Here is a 20,544-nt window from a genome sequence, read left to right on the forward strand (position 1 = left end):
AAGTGGACATTGTTTTCTGAGGATGGAGGTGGAGCTCAACAGATTATGAGTCATGGTTTTGCAACCCGTGTTGTCCCTTTTAGAATGGGAGCAGAGTCATATTTGCCTAGAAGCTACAACACAGCTGGATTTTTGATCTTCAATTTGTTGGGTACTCCCAGAATGTATTAGTCATCCTAAATTGTCTCCCCTGGTCCCTTCAGACCTTGTCCTTTTGATGGCTGTAGGTTTCAGCCTTCAGTTTGCTAGTGATGATCCAGGAAGCTTGCTGGGATGCAGTGATACCTGAGGCTACACTGAGAGGGAGAGAATTGTGAGGTATCTTCTGGTGTCTGCAGGATAGATTGGTGATGATTGCAGAGGTCACCAGGAACTTCTGGCTTTTCTGGCTCCTCATGACTCCTTCCCTGCTTAAGCTTTGGAAAAAGAGTGGGGAGTGGGTGCCTTGGTCTCTGCTGAGATCCAATCTCCCCACCCTTGGCTCCCAGCCGTACAGCTGTATGCATTGTTTACTTCTGTTTTCCACGTCAGAATCTTCTGCCTGGCTTTCAGAATCTTCATCATCTAGACCCTTATACCCCTAATCCCAGGACTCAGTTATTTTAGAAGTTGCTTGCTTTGAACCCATAGAATCAAGCCCATCTCCCCTCAGGCATTCATCATTTATGATTTCTGCTACATACTCTCCAACCTATGGCTCTTTGAAATATGGCTTTCAGAGGACTCTCCCCAAAAACACACAGTGACCCTGATCTCTTGTGCACAGACCATATAGGGCCCACACTAGGTTAACCGTGGACAATCTTGTCTTATTATACTTCATTCTTCCATAGTTACCTAACTTTACTCTTGTTGAAATCTTGACTTCCTAACTAGATTATACACTTCAGAAATGACTTCCATTTGGCAATCTCTTACTAGGCATCTTAGCATTGTCAGGCACTTGAGAAGCCCGTTTTCAGAGTTGGTTAGCTTGTTGGTGTGCTGGTTAGGGAGTAGAAAGGGAAAGAAGCAGTCATTTAAGAATCATATGTCCATCTCTTCTGTAGTCTAGCCCCCTATGCTTTCCACCTTCCAGGTCAAGCCTCTTTATTCTATGGCTGGTCCAGTTCAAATGTGATTTGGTACTGTCATGTATAACGACTAAATCAGGACAATTTGGCCTTTCCAACTAACCATCACTTGAGGAAAGTGTATAAATCAGTGTGGGCCACGGAGAACTATCGTCTTGTTTCATCCTTGTCAAGTTGACTACATTTTGAATCACTTGGGAGATACAGCTCTGGGTGTATCTTGTAACCGGTTATTTTGTTATTAATTGTGTTGCCAATTGTATTCATGTATATAATACATTCTCATTGCTCAAGACTCCATCTTCTTTTATCTTCTTCCTATCCGTATGAACTCTCCTCTCCCTCCCCACCCCCAGGTTCTTTCTCTTATGTTTTTTGCTGTTATTGTTTTTGTTTTCTTTTGTGGCACCCTATTTAATCTTGGACATCTGAGTAACCACAGATATGGGACTATCATGCTGTTGGTTGACCAATAGGTTCACATTTGAAGATAATGATTCTCCTCCCTGAGAATTCATCAGTAGCCAGGATTTCAGCAAGGAGAGGTAGACCTCATGAGACCCTCCTGCCCCCATCAGTAGCTGGTGACAGATCCCATCCTGTGCAGGCTCAGAGCAGGCATCCTCAGCTGCTGTGAAATGATTGGAATGACATTTGTGGTCCTTCTCCTACCTCCTAATGTTCTCACTACTTTTCAACCTTACCCCACAGAGGACAAAGGTTCTAACCAATGAACTATTCTAATGCATAGTAATTCAGTTTGTGTGCTTTGGGTACCCTGGATTCATATGAGAGACCTACCTTTATCAGCCATTGGTCTTGGCTAACATTTTTCTCCTGTCTTCTTCTATTTTCTGTTGATGGATGCTGGGAAGCTGAGTCCAGTTTTGCGATAAGAACTCTATCCCCATGGTGGGGACTGTTGAGAGCATCTCCCTGCTGCAGAGCCTACAGTGAGGTGGATGAGTCATAACTTGTAGCCACCTTTCATTTCATGAGTGTTGTCGTACTCTTCCAGAATGACTGTTCTTACACTTCCATCAGCCGTGCTCAGTGGTTTCTGTTTCCCCATGGCCTCACCAGCACCTGGTGTGATAAGATGTGCATTTACCATGATGATCATGTCAGGGCCCTGGGTTGGTTCTTGTGTTGTACATTTTACTTGCCAAAGAAAAAATCTCTAGTGAAAAGAAATATCAGGTAGGCACACTATTTTTTTTTAGAGAAGATCATCCTTTCTGGAAATTCCCTATAGACTTCACCTAATCTGTGTTATTGTGTATCTTGTGTCAGTTGTCCTATGAACCAGTCCTCATCAGAGATGACAGGATTGCTGTGGCTGATTGATACCAGGGTTCACTCTTCTGATTATTAAATTGTCTCTGTGCCAAACCTATAGAGAACGGGAACTATTTCAATAAACAAGTGGGCAGAGGTGACTGGCTACTTAGTAACCAGTGGTCTCCATCAGTTGTTCACTGTGGCCAACTTCTGAGGCACACGCTGCTGGTCTGTGAAAGCAATCATCCCCAGATCTGTATGATTAACCATTTTCAGAGTTCAGAAGTGACGTGTTAACTGGTACCTGCCCATTACCATGTGCAATTAGATCTGGCTGGCTCATTTGAGAAACCTAATGTTCTTTAGAAATTCTTCACACCAGTCAAACGTCACACCTGTTCCTGCCCTAGCTGTTTGAGTTGAGTTTTCTGCATGTTCCCAATGAGAGAAGGCAACAGAAAGTTTCAAGGGCAGAACACCACAGCTCTGGCCCTGTGCCACAACAGGTAGGGAAAAACACCTGTCAGGGGCTAGGATCTCTGCAGGTAGCTGCTTTCACTTCCTACCTACCACATGGATGCTCTGGTAATCCTTGCATTTTCTGTCTGACTAAAGGGGAAAACCACTAATTTTTAAGTGATACTCAATTGTTAAAATTCGTTGAATACTTGCTCTCTGCCAGGTGGGTTGGTGACAGTTTCATTGCTATGTTCTCATAGAAGTCTCCAGACAATCTTCCATGAGCCTGTCTGTGTCATGGCAAAACCTAGGTTCCACTAAGAAACCTGCTTCCAGACTGTGAAACCTGCTTCAGTGGCAGAGTACTTGCTTGGCATCCACAAGACCCAGCTAAAAAGAATTTCACTTCTGGCATTTACTGGCAGGGTGGCTTTAAGCAAGTAACCTCACAGAGATATCCCTTGGCTTTATTCATATACCACAGATAATAGTGGTGTACTTCAAGTACTCAGTGGATTAATAATGCTATTAACTTAGAATACCTCCAAATATTAGACATGGTTTATCATCTTTTAAAAAATGGAGAAACTGAAAGGCTCGAAGGAGTCTACTTTCTAAATACCAGACAGCTCTGATTAGCAGAACCACAATTAAAGCCCAGAGCACCTGGTTCCAGAGCTGAGCTTTTAAGCATCCTACTGATTCTGGTTATTAAGAGGCAAAGTATTCTAGCAACTGGTATCTTGACTCTCCTCAGCAAGAAAATGCATTCATTCTCAGCAACCTATTTTTCACACACACACACACACACACACACACACACACACACACACACACACAAATCTCTGCCATTGTCCATGAACACTGATGTTTCTGGTAATCCCCTGATACAGAACCATATACCTGGGGGAGGACTCATATCAGACACAGGAGAACTCATTAAATACCTCCTGTGCCAAGCTGAATTCGGTGAATAAAAGGCTCCAATGCTTCAAGGATGCTGCTGGTTTACAGACTTATTCTGGGTGTCAAGTGAGGCCCTTGGTCATCCTACTCAACCCTCCTCACGTACTGTCTGACACTGTCTAGAGCACCAACTGACAGTGTTCACAGCTCCACTTCCTTGGTATCCTGGGATGTGTGATGGTAACGGTATTCCTGTTTTAATTTTTTCAGGTGAGAAGCATTGATTTAAGAGATGCCAAGTAACTCAGCGGATGTCACACAGATGATAAAGAGCAAGGATAGACCTCTTCATTTCATGTTTGAGGCAATTCTCTAAGACAGCTGATTTCTCCAGAGCTGGTAGGTAAGTATCTACCTCCCAGAATGCAATGTGTCCAGAGATTATAATAAGTGAAATATTGGATTGCCAATATTCTTTTCTCTTGTCCTTCTACGCTTGGATTCTTTTTTTAAGTTTATTCCCCACTGTAGGAGACAGACTTGCTCACGTGATAGATCCGGCCATGATATTGTCCCTAAGAGAACGAGATGCTCTTTGCAGAAGACATAGAAGATTCCTGAAACTGGGAAAGGGGCCTAGAAACCTGGAGAAGAGTGAAGAAGGCATTTTCCCTCCCCTGCTTAGGCATCTGCCACCATATTCAATACTTTCTCCAGGGTTCTCAGGTATCATCTTTCAGTTTAGTTGGATGGAACATTAGTCTGGAAATTTTACTTTCAATTGAACTCGCTCGTTGAACTGCCTCCATCTTCAAAGGATCCCATTAGGGTAATTATAGCTATGGCTACAAAGCATGATTTGCACTCAATTTCAGCTTTAGGTAATTCAGTTAAGATGTTTTATGGTTTCACTATTTGGAGGTGTATAAACCCATCACTTTCATACACTTCCCATGAGTTGTTTCAGAATCCCAAGTCAAAGTAAGAGTTCTCTTGGTGTTTCAAGTAAAATACCCTCTGAGCCATCTCTGCCCTGGGATCACTTTCTTCGTTTTCTTACCTCTATCTTCTTTAACTCTTAAGCAGCTACTTAGGTAGCCTAGTTCATGCTCTCTTTCCCCAAAAGTTTAGACCTCAGCTTGTGGACCAGGACTGTATTGTTTCACATCACATGCCTCCCTCAGAGTAGGTGTTTGCATGATGAATGGATAGATGGGTGAATGAATCCTCAAAGTATGACTTGTATTTTTTCCTTTTTAAAAAGCCAGTATTTTATTATATCAATACTGAATGATTGTGTTCCATTGAGAGTAAGAAACCCAGAATTTTTCCAAGAAGGTGGAGATGCTTTTAATGTATCTTTGCTGATTGTTGCCCCATCCTCATCTCTGCATGAGGAATAATTGTGTCATCCTTTTGGAGCACATTTTCCTCCGGCCTTTCATTTGTATTTATGTATACATCCACACAGAGAACCGCCGACTTGTGAGCAGATTGCCTTGCTGTATGTTTTCCACAAAGCAGTCTGCCGAGCCTGCTGACATATAGAAGTCCCCTTTCCCCCTTTCTTTAGCTAATACAAACTATTATCATGCTAACTGGATTTGCCACCTCTCATCTGAACCAAATGAAATTGTGTGTGGTATACATGTATATGTGTTTGGTGTATGGAGACACCAGATGCTAATCACGGATGCTATTTCTCAAGCACTGTTGATCTTATTGTTTTTGTGACAGGTTTCCCATTGGCTTGGAATTTGTCAATTAGTTTTGCTGGCTGGACAGAAAGCCACACGGATCCTCTTGTCTTGGTCTCCTGACATTTGGATTAAAGTAGGTATCACCATATACCTATTTTTTCCATGGGTCGTGACGATCAAACTTAATTTGTGATATTTGTAAGGCAAGTGTTTATCAACTGAGGTATTCTCCAGCCCCTCAAACTTTTCACCTGTATTTTGAGCCACTCTATTTCCAGATGTCTTCCTTTTGATAACTTGACCAGCTTGTCGCAGTGTATTTTATAGTAGCCACACCACATTTCATCAAAATCAGCCAACTACTTTGGGGGTTACACCAAAAAAGTCCACAGAATTAGGCAAAATTGTGAGACTTGCCAAAGAGAGCAAATATCACTTGTCCTAAATCTAGGGCATTGGGCTCCACCTATTCCATAATAGTGAACAGCAAATTAAGTAAACTATGATAACGTCCTCTCCCTAGACCACATATTTTCATCTGCATAGTGGTCTCAAGTATTAGGCAGAATACTCAAACTTCAGTAGTGTCATTGGGATTCCATATAGAACACAACAGTAACTGTCCTCCACTATGTACTGGAATGAGGAAAGGTACCCCAATCTAGTGCCACAAACAATCTACTATAATCTGTGGCCTAGTGCCTCTGTATTTTACTCTTTTCTCCAAATATTTTGCCATCATTTATAAAGAAGTTTTGTGTGGTTGATTTAGTTTTGGCAAACCTATATATATTTCAATCTAGTTACTCTTGTTTCCATCCTACGTGTCTCCCACTCGTGTCACCCTCCTTCCTTCCTGTATTCCTTTCTCACATTTATGTCCTTTTGTTTTGATTCTAACCCACTTTGTCTTTCCGTCTGTGTAGACACAAATTTCTAACCATCCACTGGAGCCTGGTGAACCCACTTGTGGGTGTTTATGACTGAAGGCATTGTCTGCTCTTCTCCTGGAGTCTACTGGCATCCAATTATTTCAGCAGGGTGGGATATGGTCCTTAGAGTGAGTCATCCATCCATGATAGACTGATAAGCCCAGTTTTGTAAGGGCCAGAGTAAGCAACCACAGCAGTTGTGCAGTCATGATGGCAATGTCTGTGCTAAACAATAGCACTCACAACTCTTTTCTGTATTTTCTGGCTTTACATTCTTTTCATGGCATCTTCTGTGACATTCTCTGAGCCTTGGGGGACAATGTTGTAATTCTAGGGAGTACTCAACCATCGTGTATTCTCAACACCCTCTAGAACCAGGAATCTCTGTACTTTCCACAGTTCATTGCTAAGAGAAACTTCTCTGATTAAGGCCAGGCATAACATTTGTCTATTTGTGTGTGTGTGTGTGTGTGTGTGTGTGTGTGTGTGTGCATGCACACTTAAAAAGCAACTTGACTCTATATCACTTTAAATAATTGTAGTAAAGTTGCCTGTGTAGCCTAAGACCTGAGTGATATAGACGTCCTGTAAAGCAGATTTCAAGTCCAGTCAGGGAGTAGTTGCTTACCACCATATCAGCCATGCCACTATTGTACTGTGTGGGTGCATCTTAACTGGCAGTTTCATTGGGGTCAAAGATGATAAAAGAGTTTTCTTTCTCATCAGCTTGCACAGCACTTTTCCACAGCACATGAAAGGTATCAACAGAAAGCAAGTTTCCACCTCACTTCCAGCTTGATTTCTCTTTATCTCATAACTGAGGTATATGATATCTTCAGCAATGGTATTAACTAGTTCTGGTGAGCAGCCAGTAGCAATGTCAAGAGCTTCCTTAACAAGCAGCATAATGTTGGATCTCACATCTCTCATGATGTTTTTAGCAATCCATTGTTTTTATCCATATCCCTTTAAATTTTTTTAACTCTATTTCTAATTGACTTACAAAGTGGTAGGTTTCCAAATGGTTTTTGCATATACTTGTTTCTGCTAATTGTCAACTCTCCTGCCTCTTCATTTCCCCCATGTCCCACCCCATCTCTGCTTATATCTTTATTCTTGCTATTCCCCCATTCTGCTTTCATATTGCCTATGCTCTGCTCGTCTCCCTCCCTTGAGTCATTCTCTTATTTCTGGCTTCCATAGTCACTCCATACTAAACACATACATGTAAAAATTCAAAGACAGGACCCATATGTGCCTGGTATGGTGAAGGGCAAAGTATCTTGCAAAATAAAATCAAAAGTTTAAAACCACAGCCACTGGGAATATTTCACTTTGTGTTTCTAATCTCTCTTCACCTGCTGATAGGTCATTTCCTGAATCTATGACAAGACTTGAGAGACCACCAAAGCCCAAGAGGTCTTGTTTCACAAGAGAATCTTCAGGTGTTTTAGGCCTTTATGACACACCCCAAGCCCTTCAGAGAGCCACAAGAATGGCCCAGAGGAAATTCTAAACCACTATGACTCATGGGTAGGCTTTTCTATCCTGAAATATAAGCTATGGGGTATTCCCCGTCTATGTAGCTAAGGACCACAAGGGTCACTGGCAGTTCTTCATATGCCTAAAGTGGGTTGCATTGTCAGGAAAGGCTTGCTTTGCCATGTGTCAGGAAAACTCTGGCCCTTAGTCTATAAATGATGTGTTTGCAAGTAAGAGGCCATACTGAGGAGGAAGGAGAGAGACATAGGAGTTGTAACTGTGATATCTGAGGGTTCTGTGTGCCTCCACTCCTGAACATCCCTTTGCCTGTGTGTTCCATGGGTTGAGCAGATTTCTATCAGAATGAGCACGTATATTTCTTTGTACACAGATGCCATGAACACACAGCTCAACCTCTTCCAGCCTCTGCTTCCTAACACTTGGGTACGCTGGAAAGCACGCTATGCAACTGGCTCTCTACCCATTCCTTTCCCTTTCTAATTGGGAAAAACAAAACAGAACAAATCATAATTTTTCTGTGTGTGATAGGGCACACCTGTTATTGCATCACTTGGGAGCAGAGGCAGGAAGATGAAGAAAACCAGACAAGCCTGGATTACAGTGCAAAACCCTGTCACAAAGCATAACTATCGAGGTTTTGAATTACAGATAACTGGAAGAGATATATACATAATGGGAACAAAGGGGATGGAGACGATTTCATTGGCAAAGTGTACCTGGCCAATTGAGGCTATGAATTAGAGAATGATTGGATTCTTGCTGCTGTTAATAGCTGATTTGCACAACAGCATGTGTTCAAATATCTTGTATGTTGATTCAGATCCTACTTGTCTCCTCCTACTCCATATTCTCAGCCCTTATACCGTGTATATTAACAACTGGTAAACTTGCAAAAATAAATCAACCTACCCTATGATTCACAGATCCTTCATGGGAAAAGCTTGATGTAGGGAAGTCTCAGACATAAATCCCTTGACCTCTTAAATTCATCTTATAAAAACTCCTCCCTTCTGAGGAATGTCACACACACACACACACACACGCACGCACACACCAGAGCACTGGTTGAGCTTGGTTGACACCAGCTGTTCTATTCTCCCTCTGTGGATAGATAAATAGATTACACTTAAAGGCAGAGATTTTCATTTTCTCTGTATTTCTCATGTATTTCCCTACTGCAGGTCCCCGAAAGGAATTAGGAAGTAGAGATTTACAGGTTGACTGGACCAGTAAGCATATTATTAATCCTTCAAACTCAGTGGAGGTCCACTTCCTATTGATGTTTGCATGCTGGACACACATCTGGAGACTTCGCTTTGTCCCCAACAAACATCTGAACTTCAGGTGGTTCGCTTCAGTTTCACATCAGCAGTCCTCTGACATCTACCTTCCACTTGTGACTAATTTCTCCCTAATTTGTTAAACTTAATGAAAAGCAAGGGTTCCTTGCCCCCCACCTCTTTAAAAATGGGGGTGAGTGTTGCTATTCATAAGCTTCCCAGCTTCACTACCCATTCTTGTTTTCTCTCCTTTTGTTCTCCACATCCTAGACCTCCAATATATGGACACATATCTGGCAAGGATATTGAAAGTGCAAGAAACCAAAAAGCATTGAAGTTATTTATAATCCCACGGTCCTTTATAATATCCAAACAATTGTTCTATATAACTGAAGGCTGCCATTCTATAGCCCCTCCACACCCAAACCCACATAGATATCATTTAATTTTTCCCATCCCAAGTTATCTGCCATCACTGCTTGTGTTATTCCATAAACTGCCAGTTACATGTTGAAATTTTATTTTTTCCAAATTCTTGTTAGCAAAAAATCTGAAACTTCCTAATGTTTTTCCTTCCTGTATATATAATTTTCTTTCTAGAATGTTCTGTAATTCAAAAATAGTGACAGAAGTAGAGCCATTGGATCAAAGGATGCGAATGTTGTCACAGTGTATATATTTTTGTGTTTTAGTGAACTTGTTTTCCTGAATAGGTATAGATTTATCAAGAAATCCACTGAGAAGTGCACATTAGTGGCAAATGCCTTTAATCCCAGCACTCTGTTCTCTGAGTTCAAGATCAGTCTGTTCTCCAGAGTTCCAGGATATCCAGGGCTACACAGAAACACCCTATTTTGGAAAAAAAAAAAAAAAGAAACAAAGAACAACAACAAACCAGTGAATTTTCTCTCAGTTTCCTTACTCCTCACTCTATCTTATCTTATTACTAAATATTACTATTATCTTGCAATACAGTGGTACATTTGTTAAAATTTGTACTATAGTACATACCTTATGGGTGATCAGAGGGTCCTCATACTGGGGATCATTACTGCTGCCCTGTGGGACTATGGAGACTGATCAATGCATAGTGTTGTAAATCTACCATCTTTCATTGCCTTAGAAATTCCCTGTTATTTGGGTATTTATACCTCTTTCCCATATTTTAACTCTTATCAACCACTGCTCCTTTTACTATCTCTATGGTTGTGTAGTTTTGAGACTATCACATGGTTGGAGTCACATAGCATGTAACCTTTTCAAACCTGCCTTTTGCATATGACTTCTTTAATATGTCCTTTGATGAGTTGAGAAGGATTGATTTCTATTTTACAGTTTAAATGAGCCAGAGTTGACATCCATCCATGTTCACCTTTAAGAAGTGAAGCTAATAAACATCTATGTTTGATTAAAATTTCAGCTCATGTTATAAATACTAAGGAAGCTAGTTTCTTAATCTTAGATAAGGTTATGTTTAGTTTGAAGGTTCTGCCAGACTTTTATCCAAAATAAATTATCATTCCTACTAGGAATGAACTGAGTTTTTATGGTACACCTAGAAAGGTAACTCTGATATAGCATTTACCTAGTGTTCTTGAAACCCTAGGTTTAACCCTAGAAACAAATCAAGAAAACAAAGTTTACCCAGTCCTATGATGTAGACCTATAATCCCATCTGAGATAGCTGGATCACAGTTCCAAGTCTATCTTGGGTCCAGGAGATACCTGTAGCTCCAGGTCCCTGCCAATGTTTGGTGGTACTGATGATCTAGATTTGAGCTAGATGGGTTGCATAGTGGAATCTCCATATTGTTTTCAGTTGTGTTTCCTTGGCAACAGGTTTTTATGTTGTATTTGCCTTCCATGTATCATTAGTGAAGTATCTGTTCAGATCTCTCCTTCACCATTTTTTTTTTTAAAATTTAAGTTCCTAAATTTTGGGTTGTTTTGGTTCCTAAGTTTCAAGATGGACTTTCCTGTACATTAAAAATATTTCTTACAATCCATTGTGTGTTTGTGCCTGTGTTCATATTTGCATTGGCATGTGCATGCCGTGGCTTGTATGTAGAGTTGCAGGAGGTGACTCTCTCCTTCCACTGTGTGACTTTCAGGACTCAAACATTGTTGTTAGGCTTAGAAGCAATCACCTTTACCTACTGAGCCATCTTGCTGGCTTTTTACATTGTGATATGCGTTTTTAAAATTTCAATATAATCTAAGTATACTAAGAAATGAATATAAAAATGTATGAATTGATGGGGTTTGTTTTGATTTTTGATCCATATATAGGTCACCTGGAGGTGCAGGCCATCGCTATGTTAAACCTATGAGGTGATGATAAACCACACAACTGGAAACCAGAATGGAAGAACAGAAGCTGGATCCTTGACAGAATTATTGATGGGATAGTCCATCATCTGGGGCTAAGACCACCTCCAGATTTCTTGTTTGGTGAAAATTCCTGATTGTTTACATTTGTTTATTTTGAGCAGTCTCTTACTTGTAGCTGAAAGCATTTCTAATAGATATTCAAATTATCTGCACAGCAAGGGGCAGCCAGAGCTCCAGGGGTTCCAACCTAAAATAATCTATGGAACCGCAGATAAGTGTCTTAGCTTCTTCATGAATTCCTTTGCTCATCTGTGTAATGCTCAATAAATGTAAATTGAACCCTGAATGAGGGACAGTGGCACTATTGAAGTCATGATTGTCAATCTTATTAACTGACTAAATATTTACAAAAAGGTTGGAACATTGCCGGACTCACAGTAAGCGGATGTGGAAGGTGTTGGCAAATGGACTGAGAAGAAAAGCAGCCATGTTTGTAGGCTTTCTTTTGCTTCTTGATCCATCCTCAAGCCTCTGTGGTCTTTAAGCAGAACCTTGACCCCTTCACTACTGGGGCCCATGGAGCATGAAATGCCCCCCCAAACTGTCTCAAAACACCCACACTAGTAGTTTCTTTTTGACACAAAAGACCTCTTAGTGAATGCTGGCTTGTGAAAAAGAAGGGGTTGCTACCACCAAATCATGTCAGTAGATGACCAAAATACCCAAAGCAACTCATGCAAATAGATTCAAGTCTCTCTGGACAAGGCTTCTGGAAGGCTCTAGAATTTTTGAAGCTCATTTTTGTAAGGGTCTTTCCATCTGGTGGCCTTTTCTTTTGCATCTCCTCTCCTCTTTCTCATCAGAGGTAGAGGGATGGGAGGAAGAGTAGTGCTTGGGCTCTCTGCCCTTTCTGTGTAGCGAGGAACCAGACTGCTGAGCATGTGTGAAGCAGCAGGTGTGATTTGGGATATTACTTTCTGTTACACCAAATGGCCAGGCTCCAGAGAGGTCACTAGAAATCGACCAGCGAGTAGGCATTATTTCAAAATAGTTCTTGATCATGGGATTAAAGAACCAACTAGTATGTGTGCCCATTTAAAAAAAAAATTCTGCCAGAGAATCCTACCTCACATTTGGAAAGTTCCTGTTGAATGTGGGCCCTTCCGATTCACTTATCCTTTCTTTCAGAAACACCCAAGGAAAGGAGGCCTTGCCTTTGAACCACTCTCCTACCCAACCTTCCTGCTTCTGTCTGACCTACCTTCCTTCTTCAGCAGCTAGGATCCTTTAAAAGTGAGCACCAAATGATGGGGATTCTTCAGCCACAAGTGTCCTCTGAAATTCTATCTTACTTAGAGTAAAATCTCTAGATTCATACAGTGTTCCGTGTGTGGGTGGTGGCTTATTTTTTCCTGCCAATTTCTTGCTTGTTCACACTACTCTCCGCCTGGCTTTCTTATGTCACAGATTCCCTGAGTACACTCTGGCCTCAGTCTTTCCATGAAGCAACTCCCTTTTCTAGAAAATTCTTTCCCGCATAACTCTCTGCTCTGTCCTCATTATATTCTGATCAGTATTTGGATGTCAATTTCCAGTCAGGCCTTCTGTGCCCAACCTCTAAAGTGTGCTCTCCTTCTTTGCTGTCCCTAAGTCATTTTGTTGTAGACTAAATGTTAGCATTTTTTCACCAGGATATAAACCTAGTGATAAAGGAGCCATTATTCCACTGTCATACTGGTTACAGAATCCCGACTATTCTGCATTGGGTGCTTTACCAAGTTATAAAGCTCAATAAAATATTTTGACAAAGTTTTAAATGTGGCATTTCTTGAGAACCTTTGAAATCAGCCTTGAGACCACATCTTGAACAGTTCTGGATATGTTCTGAAGACAGGGACCAGAGATGGAGAAATGTCTGGAAATGATACATTGGTGATGCTATGTAGGTGATGGAATGAACCGTACACTGATTAGATAATCTCTCTTTCTCTGTTCCTAGTTATCTTTGAACAGTCTTAGTCTAAGTAGCATTCTCGTCATTGGTGGTTAATGAATAGAATCAGCTTACCCTTTATGGGCTTCTAATTGGAACACAGGAGTTCTGTATTTTCCTTAAAGTGTGTGTAGACTGGCAACTGTTGCATACGGCTCCTGCCTTGTGATCTTAGAGTACAGCACTACGGGAGCATGGTGAGGGTAATGCTGAAGAGTCATTCTTGACCTAGCTATGGCCTCAGATTAGCTCCCAGTCAGTGATGGCCATCTTGACTGTTTTGGCCTTTGGCATTTTTGAATGACCACAATCTAAGTGACATGTGAGTGCAAGGGCATGGGAAACCCCTAGTGAGAAGCACCCCACCACGTCCTTCCCAAATTCCTGACCAAGAACGTTACAAGCGGTACTAAATGACTTGATGTTTTAAAACACCAGGTCCTGCAATGATATGTACTCAGCAATGAAATGCAGACCCCACTGTAATGTTCCTGCACACTAGGCACACGACTTTCATTATTAAGCACATCAAATTTCTCACCTCTGTGTTAGGAGTACTCATGTAGATGTTGCTGTTGATCAGTCTGAAAGTAAATTTTGTTTAAATGCATCGGGCCTCGCAGCAGTCTCCGTATTTCTCCCATCCTAGATGCCATCATCCAAGGTGTAACTCTTTGTTAATTTATGCTTATCAAGGGAGCAACAAATCTTTCCAGTGAAACTACAGCCTGCCTCTGACTGTAGGATACCTTTCAAAAGATACTTGTCTGAAAACTTCTGGTTAGAAGACTGATGAGCACAAAGACAAGACTGAACCGAGATGGAAAATAAAAAGCTTGAAGACGTGAGTTTGTGATAAATGGAGAGATCAGAGGAAAGATGGCTTTGTGCCAGAGTCTCCATTTTACACAGTGTAACACTGAGGTATAATTCTGCTTTCGACCTGGAGCAGAAAGCGATCTCCCTGGACCACTGGCAACTGGAAAGAGTCAAATGACATTGCTTCATGGCTGTTTTGCAGAACTGTGCCCTGTGAGAAGGATGAAGTCAGATGCCTAAATCAGGCTGTGTTGAGCTGTTGTTAGCCAGAACTTGTCTGTGGCAATAATGACCGGTCAAGCCCCATTTCCTTTGAGTTCTCATGACGTTCCTTTTCTAGGACATGAACTGGCATTTCCCTCTGAGATGCCAACCAGGGTACAGAGGAGACTCTGGTCACATCTTGTGGAGCAGAAATAGATGTGCCTGAATCCTAGACGTTTAGTGCAGCCCAGTAGTTAGCTTAGTTTCAAGGGTCTTTATTATGTTGACTCTCCTGCAAAAGTTATTCCCTCTGGGACAAGAGATGTTAAGTCTTTCCCAAATCAACTGCTCAATTATGAGAATTTACCTCATTGGAGAACAGAGCTCCCCCCCCCCCCCCCCCACAACACTGTGCTACTGGGCATGCTCCCGAGACTGAAAAGAAAAACCTTTCACCCTTACAGCTGTATGGACAGACCAACCAAAATAGTCTACATAGCATCTCCTCATGGCCAGCAATGTAGGCTTTCCACCAATACTGGCAGAACAGAAATTCATAAAGGCTCATCACAGGTGAAATATTCTAGGTCCTTGTTCCTGCAAAGAAATGACATTGGCTCCCTGAAGCATATGGACGGTGGCTTCTCTGAGACACGCCCAACCTCTTGACAGTGTCTTCAGCTCTGCATGTCATCCCTATCCCCACAGCTTACAACTGGACTGGGCACATGTCTCACCTTTTCTCCATGACAGCATTAAGTAACTCTAGCTTCTACCCCATTCCCAGACTGCCATAAGGAAGCGTGCTTATAAGGTGGCATCTGAGGTACTCAGTGATATTATTTGTAATACACTTGTCATATGTCTTCACCAGCCATCTCCTGTAGCTTTGTGATCTTCATCATAGCGTTCTTTATGATCCATTGACAGGTTTACAGATGAAGTGTGCAGAGGTCCTTGCCCATAGCTATGTGTCTGGGGTCTGACAGAAGCTGGCTGTTATCTGGCCTCTTTAAAACCAACTTCTTTTATGAACATGAGCAGGATGCTAAGGAACCCTTGTGTCTAGCTCTGGTGCAGGAATTTTCTTCTTTAATGCCATGTAATAGCTGCATTTATTTATGAGATACAGGGTGGTGACTTGGGATCTGTGTTCATTGCCCAACAATCAAGTCTGGGTATCATCCATCATTTCAAACATGTCATTTCTCAGAAATATGGACATTCCAAATCCTGTCTCCCAGCTATTTTGAACTACAGTGGAATGCTCTGATCTATGTTTACCCTTTGGAGTCATACTGTGCTAAAACTTGTAACTTACGTCTCCTGATAGACAACAGGTACATGAACACTACGGAACAACACTTCACCCATATAAAACTCTGTGGCAACATGGATGAAGCTTCAGGTCAAAATGGTAAGTGAAATTAGCCAGACACAAGAAGACAAGCATTCTGTGTTCTCACTCACATGTGGACTCAGACATAGGGAAAGAGAGACTAGTAGAAGCTGGGGAGGCTAGAGAATGGAGAAGGAGGGAGCGAGATTGGTTAATGGGTTCAAGAGTATTTTCAGTAATACACTTTGGGAATAATATCTCTCTCTCTCTCTCTCTCTCAGTGTGTGTGTGTGTGTGTGTGTGTGTGTGTGTGTGTGTGTGTATGTATGTGTATGTGTATGTGTGTGTGTACTATGTATTCTTATGTATTTCCACAGCACTTAAGAAGCAACTGTGCTTCAATTAGACTCCTTCAGTGTCACTGCAGACTGACAGAATGGCTCAGCATGTGGTATACCATACTGAAAGTTACATGTGCAGTTGAAAGGATGTTTCCTCTGCAATTTGGGGTGGAGTCTTCCATAAATATCCATCATGAGCGGCTGGGTATTTGGCCTGAGGAAGATTTTCTGGTGAAGGAAAGTGTTCTTTTATTGCTGTGATACTCAAATAAACCACACTAGGATACAGGGTTATTGTCCAATCTCTGTCTCTGTCTCTGTCTCTCTCCCTGTCTCTGTCTCTGTCTCTCTCTCCTTGGGTTTGAGAGTGAGACTACCATCAGTTTCTTAGGTCATCTTTCACAGTTTGCTCTGGGGAGGAGAAAGAGGCAACATCCAAGTGGGTGAAAAGTCATGGCCAGGAGTTAGACATTGTGCCAACATGTCCTCCATGTGACCCAAATAAGAAGAAAACGCCAGGAACTCTAAACAGATAGCCAGAGCCAAGAGAAAACAGCTAGATATTTGCTAGGGGAAGATTCATTCACATGCATGAGGAGAGATGCTGTGTTATGACCCTGTCTCTTCCCCTATCATATTCATGTGATACTTATCCCAAGGCCTCCTGTTGCTGTCTCGAATTCTATGGATGCTGTCCCAGAGAGCCATGGACTGGTGGCTCACATATGACAGATTTATTTCTCACAGTTATATCTTTGTTCAAGGCAGGCTTCATGTCTTTTGAAGACATTGTCTCATATGAATGACCATCTAATTTCTGTGCTTAGTCCTTAGCCGAAGGGCTAAGGGGCATCTTTTGTAGACATACATATCCTATTCATTCACATGGGCCTCAACTTCATGTTCTAAACACCCATGTTGACTTGAATTGAGAAATGCTCCCGTGTCCCACCCCACCTTTATAGGTTCAGGTATTTCTTGGTTGACACTGCTTCGGGGTACTGTGGAACTTTTAGGAAAAGCAGCCCTGAGTGATGGAAGCATGGCACCAGGCATTAGGGTTTTGAAAGTTCATAACCTATGGTTTGCTTTCAGGGCTTCTTGGGTGTGGATAAAGATGTGATCTTACTGTTTTCTTCTCTCTGCCATTTTGGAATTCCTGTTTGGACTGGTAGTGTCTTTTGTAAGTTACTTTTGGTCATAGTGTCTTATCACAGCAGCAGCAACAACGAAAGCAGTCACTAGAGCTTCTGCCATGCTTCAAATCTGACATGTAGCCACCCTTCCTACTATAGGGTCATGTTTAAATGCTGGTCCCCATACTGAGCAGACAGATCCTTCAGATCATTGGAGCCTTGAAGTGGTACCTATCTGAAGAAGTTGGTCAGTAGGGATGGACCATTGAACCTCGGCACCAGGCCCGTTTCCCTCTCTACTTCCGGACAAAAGCTGTTGCACACACCATGAATACCACCTACCACTGTGCCTTTTTCTCATGTAAAGGTGGAAATCCTTTAAAATCATGAGTCAACAATAAACATATCCCCTCCCCAGGCTACTTTGCAGGTACTGTCATAGTAACGCAGCAATAATTAACACACCACCCAGAGCCACCCCCTCACACACACATATACATATACCCTATAATCACAGGGCAACAGAGGTCAGGATTGCAACACGTGGATATAGAGGCATAGCTTTCAGTCCCTAATTTATTTTTGTTGTAGTTCAAGGATACAAGAATTGCCCTGCCCTTCCAATGTTTCCACAAGGGAGTGCAGATAGTTTAATACATAATTATGCAAATTAAGGTGAAAGAACAGAAGGACTAAAAATGCTGGAATAGGACAGGGAAACCGGGGAGTGAACATGAATTCCTACAAGACCTAGGGGACCACTGTTAGGCTTGAATTTTAAAGGTTTCACCAAATTGAAAATGCTATCCTGGGGCTAGGGTGAGTCTTCCCGGGAGTCCAGGGGAAGCATCAGTTCCAAAATTAGTTTCATCTTCAGTGTGGGAGGTGCCAGAGGCTGTGAGCCTGAGGTCACACACAAGTTACACAGGAACTACAGACAACTACAGAATGCTTGTCAGTGATGAACAGCTGCATCTCCATTCACAGTACCAGCTTTACCAATGGGATAAGGATCCTGAGTGACATGTTTATTCAAATCAATGTGTATGCATTCACTGTGCCAAGCCCAGCAACCCAACAGCATGTGGCAGTCACCGGAACAGCCTAGAGTCTCACTTTTGTTCCACTATTAAGTAGCTTAAGGAACCCAAGAATCCTAATTTCTCATTTATAAAATGGATATTTTTAAATCACTTCCCATATATATAATGATAATTCTATATAGTTACCAGTGTGGTAAGGCATCTCAATACATGCATACACACAACAATTCAGGCCAGGCTAATGGTCTGTCAATCATCTCAAAAACATCTTTGTGTATGGAAACGATCAAAACCTGGCTCTCTTGTGATATGTTGTAACTCCTATTTACCCTGCACCGCTGCAGAATGCTGGAAGTTGTTTTTCCTGTCCACCCAGACCAAGGGCTTTCTGAGGCTAAAGAGATGCATACAAACCCCTGAATACACGTGCCCGACACATTAATCCACTGTGCATGTAAGCTACTGAGATTATTATTAGCCCAGCAGGACAGGGAGGAGTTTTGGGGGGTCCCTGGGGTGTGATCACTCCTGTTTACTCTTTGGATGGTGCCTGTCTGGCCAGAGATCATGAGTTTGTTTTTCTGGTACGGAGGTTGCCCTGGTGTTCTGGAGTGACCCCACAAGGCTGACTGAGCTCGTTTTACAAAGCTGTGTGCTGGGTCTTGTCCAGCTCCATCCAGCCCCACCTCCTTGCCTGCTAAGCCTGTGTGCCCACGAGCCACAGGACTGTCAGTGGCTGGCATTGTTTTCACTCTGGAAAAGCGTGACCTTTAATCAGAACCATCGCTAAGTCTTCTGGCAAATCCATCCCTCCCCAATACAATTTCTTTCCTTTTCTGGGAGATTGGGGGAAAAGGAGCTTAGGTCCCTAGTGTCTCTGAGACAATTCCTTTACTCTCTCCACTTTTTTTTTTCCTACAAACTCTGCTCTCCAACATGGGTCAAGTGTTACAGGACATGAGCATGTTGAGGAAAAAGATCAGTGGTGTTAACGAGCCTGACTTTATCCTCACTGTGTTCTTCACATGAAGAGCAAGAAGGGCCCTGTAAATGGCTCGTGTTTAAGGTTTCTAGCCACGGTCACTCCTGCAACACATTGATTGATAATATCGATGACAGCACACATGACTGCTATTTGCTTTTCTGTCACCTGGATATTCCCCGTTACCTGGGAAGAAGGAATCTCAGTTGAGGAGCTGCCTGCCTCAGACTGGCCTGTAGGCATGTCTATGAGACCTTTTTATGATTGCTAATTGATGGAGGATGGCTTAGCCCACTGTGGGTGGTGTCACTCCTGGGCATGTGGTCCTGGCTTGTGTCAGAAGGGATGCTACATACTAGCCTGGGAGTAAGCCAGTTAGCAGGTTTCCTCCATAGTCCCTGTCTCTGCTCCTGCCCTGAGTTCTGGCCCTGAGTTTTCCTCAATGAAGGACTGATGCAAACATGTAAGCCAAATAAACCTCTGTTTCTGTTTCCTCTCTCTTACTGTTGGTCGTGGTGCTTATCACAGCAATAGAAAAAAACACTAGGACAATGAAATGTAAGAACACACGGAGCCATTGTGAGGATTCAATATCCTTAGTTAGCCACAGAAAGAGTTGAGCATGATACGCGGAACATTGTTATTTGTAGAGATCCCTAGTGGCTTCTGGGCCTCGGTTTCTCCATATTCGTACTGTTTGTGTTATATAAACATGGTGTCTAGAGCTCTTGCTCAGTAATGACTCAACTGAGTAGTTCCAACCATGCTGACTAACCCACAACCCTAAGACATGTCCTGCTTGACCAGAGCCTGGAGTTGGACACAGAAACAGGAGCATAGCTGCCTACTCTATGTGGCACAGCATGTGTCAAGCTCCCAGAGGCACCCAGGCAGCCTTCTCTACATTCACCCTATGGCAATTCCCTTTCACAAGACAAGTCACCTTAAGATGTACAAAGGCCTGGCTTTTCAAGCAGGGCTATGTCTGTCAGTTTCACATCTCCAGCTAAGTGGACTTGCAGACCTTCCTGTCCTCTGGATGTCTGTGTCATTCATACAAGGGACAAGTTTTCTCTGGAGAAAGGCTTCTTCTAGGCTTCTCCCATGTTGGAAGTGTCCTCTACTTTTTTCTTACTGGCCAAAGCACGGGCCCAAGTAGCTCAAGAAGAATCTGCAATAGAGGGCCTCTAACCTTGAATGGAAATGGAAACATAGTCTCCAC

General features: G+C 42.3%; 1 long non-coding RNA gene across 25 annotated transcripts in view; it reads left to right on the forward strand.

Moving 5' to 3' along the window:
• Window positions 1–13,282, forward strand: part of Pvt1 (Pvt1 oncogene) — a 221,359-nt gene extending 208,077 nt beyond the window's left edge. For 8 of the 25 annotated variants that reach the window (NR_185124.1, NR_202082.1, NR_202080.1 and 5 more), the window contains 4 exon segments: window positions 3,990–4,122; window positions 4,251–4,445; window positions 5,457–5,552; window positions 11,424–13,282. This is a non-coding gene — a long non-coding RNA (Pvt1 oncogene). 25 annotated transcript variants of the gene reach the window in all.
• The last annotated feature ends 7,262 nt before the right edge of the window (window positions 13,283–20,544 follow it).

The sequence above is a fragment of the Rattus norvegicus genome, chromosome 7 (genome assembly GCF_021556685.1).
Source record: "Rattus norvegicus strain SHRSP/BbbUtx chromosome 7, alternate assembly SHRSP_T2T, whole genome shotgun sequence".
Classification (NCBI taxonomy): domain Eukaryota; kingdom Metazoa; phylum Chordata; class Mammalia; order Rodentia; family Muridae; genus Rattus; species Rattus norvegicus.